The 3,163-nt window shown below is 34.0% G+C and overlaps 1 pseudogene; it reads right to left on the bottom strand.

Annotated features, from left to right (window-relative positions):
* Positions 1-782: 782 nt before the first annotated feature.
* LOC149177256 (heavy metal-associated isoprenylated plant protein 12-like) lies at positions 783-1,241 on the bottom strand (annotated as a pseudogene).
* Between the last annotated feature and the right edge of the window lie 1,922 nt (positions 1,242-3,163).

The following is a 3,163-nucleotide window of genomic DNA, read 5'->3' as shown; positions in this document are numbered from 1 at the left end:
TAATAAAATAATTTTTAATAAGTTTTCTTCAAATTAATTAATTTGACATAGCATAAGAATGAATGTATTAAGTGATCTAACATATACTTAGAAGAGTGTATTCACTATTGTAAATAACCTAATCTCCAATCTAATATATGGTTGGAAAAGTGTCCCCTTAGGGTAACTTCAAACTTGTTGCTACTTAATATATAATACCTGGTGTCTCGGGCTATTTACTGCATTGGGTTCCAGAGAAGTAAAATATTATTCATTTTTAATACTATAAAAAAAATATATAACGAATCATCCATAAAATTTAGATCGAAAAAATCTTAAATGTAAAGGTCCCAATTCATAAATTTCTGCATCTTCAACAATTATCTATCCCACGTACGTATGATAAGGTGGAGAGATGGTTTGTTGGGATAATACCCGAGTTTGAGAAGCTTATTCTTTTTGTACCCAATTTGTTTGGATTGGATTGGACACCATTTTTATTCATAATTGTTGAATCTTCCCATCTAAAATGCATCATTTTTCAAAAACAGGAGACCTTAGTACGAAAATGTTCCCATTCCATGAAAGGAGACCTTAATACCTGCAGGCCTAGTAGATGTATCTGTATAGTTAATGAAGGTAAGTAATCCGCCATTGTCCCATTACCTCTGAAAGTAACTAATTCCCAGCGGCTGCAGCATTACAAACCGCTTTTAAAATCTACTGAAATTTCTATGAGACCACCAGTTGTCACCCCCATGCTCATACTTTCCCGCATAGAGAAGAAAGAGGACGAGATAGATCTAACAGATGGTGCAGTCATTGGGATCCTCACCTCTCACGAGAGTAGATGATCAGTATCCTTCATAAGGCCCGTACCCATAATGGGGATTCACTTGATGATGATACACAACTGTCGGAGTCTCTGCAGCCACCTTCTCTTCTTTGGCAGGACCCACGCTCAGCTGCTCTCTGAATCCGAGTTTCATCAGTTTCTTTGCCAGAACCACGGGATCTGCTTCTCCGATCACAGTTATCTCCCTCCGCTGCATATCAGCTGCAACAGACTCTACACCTGCAATCAAAAATCATATCACTACTCAAAACCCAAAAGTGCAATATGATATCACTACTAAAAACCCAGAATTGCAATGCATAAAATATTGGATTGATTGTTTCCCTTCAACAGCTGCAACAGCTGTCATTGCCCTTCTCCTGCTTTTCTCGTCCTTGATCGCCACTTTCAGCACCATTTTCTGCATAACACATGCAGGGCCATCATCGGAGTCGTTTCGATAATTCATTATTGCAGAACTTGTGATTGAATAGAGCTAGAGTAGTGACATACCTTCATATTTGACAGCCTTCGAAAACCATCTGTGATACGTATATAAGGGAAGCGGAATCCAATTGGCAATGGGAGCCTTCGGTTTCTTGTTAGTGAAAACTCAAAAATCACGGGCTCAGAGGATTTGGCGTGAATGAGGGAAAGCCTACACATATAACTCGTCGTGCTTTGTGCAGAATAAGAGCCGTGCTACGCGGGCGGCGGCGCGTTTCAACGCGTAGGCAAGACTCCCAAGTCAGTACGCGGCAGAATCTTTGACGACTGTGGGTTCCACCAGCAGTTGAGCGGGTCTTCTAAAGTCTTCTCAGTCGTAAGTTTATTTTGGACTCTTTCAGGGCTCTGAATTTTCTGATTTGAAGGTCTTTTAACCATTTTGATTGCAAAGTCCCAGGGTTTTACCAGAGTGATTTTTATTGCTGGTAGTGGCTTGGTTTAATTTAGGGATAAAATTTATGATAGATTTTTTGGCGTAAATCACTTGAAATTTCATTTGTCGATCGTTTCGAACCAACTAGTGTGGTTCATCGTCACAATAAGTTGAAGAATCAGATCTAGCTTTGCATATTAAATAGTTAGAGTAGAACATCCAAAAGCTATATTTCTTGACCAAGTAACAGCTAAATTTGACCGGAGGACGGTTAGTTGGACAGGATTAAGAGCATGACCTATATTTTAATAATTAAGTTAATTCAAATAAATATCAAGTTGTTAGCTACTTATAAATTGTCTCTCAAGATTAACGTGAAAAATTCATTTATCTATAAATAAGATTAATCTATTTGTGCTATCAATAAGATTAATCTATTTGTGCTATCTATTTGTAACTAGCACAAGGATAGGGCATATCATATTAAATTGTAATTTTTTATAATTAAGTAAAAATTTTAAATAACAATGCTGTTTTTTTATTTTGATTTTTTTTTATAAAATAATAACTATTTATTATTGTTGAAATAATTAAAATAAAATAATATTAAAATATAATCTAATATATGTATAGTTAAAAAATAAAAATTATTTTTTTGGTTAATTTTATTTGTCTATATATTTTCTAAATTTAAAATATAAAAATTCTGAAAACTTTATTATAAAGTTTTTACTCTGAAATAAACAAGTTTATTTACCTATTGGTATCAATATTTCAAAAACAAACTTACATGGGAACTAGAATCATGTAAGATTCTTCCAACTAGTGCACAATGATGTGTTTAGACTTGTGAGTTGAATCATTGAGAAAATCTATGTACTATGTCTTATTTATAAATGACTTCTCAAGGAATAAATATATTTATTTCCTCGGGAAGAAATATGAAGTCTTTGAGAAATTCAAAGAGTTTAAGGATCTCTTGAAAATCAAATAGAGGAGAAGAAAATTAAGTTCGTTAGGAAAAATAATGGTGGAAAAAAATTATGTGGGAGTGAATTTGAATAATTTTGTAAAAAATGTAGTATAAAATGGAGTTGTAGAAGGGATGAATAGGATGTGGATGGAGAATGCTCAGTGGTGTCGAGTTAGAATAGGAATTCTAGGCAAAGGTCGCGGATATTGCTTGTTACCTAGTATATACATGACCCTCATTAGTGTTGGATGGTAAGAATCCACATGAGGCATGAACTTGTAAGAATCCTTCTAAGAAAAACCTTAGGTCATTTGTTTGTGATGCCTATGTACATGTTCCAAAGGAGAGTAGGAGTAAGCTAGATAAGAAAATTAAAAAATGTAAATTTATTGGATATAAAGATGGTCTAAAAGGTTATAATATTTAGAACTTAGAAAGTAAGAAGATAGTGTATAGTCGAGATATGGTATTTAAAGAATTCAAAGATATTTTCAAA

The sequence above is a fragment of the Pinus tabuliformis genome, chromosome 4_1 (assembly GCF_031772625.1).
Source record: "Pinus tabuliformis cultivar Carrire ecotype Pingquan chromosome 4_1, CPIR1, whole genome shotgun sequence".
In the NCBI taxonomy this organism is placed as follows: Eukaryota; Viridiplantae; Streptophyta; class Pinopsida; order Pinales; family Pinaceae; genus Pinus; species Pinus tabuliformis.
Note: the sequence above shows the minus strand (reverse complement) of the source record. Positions and strands in the feature narration are given on the sequence as shown.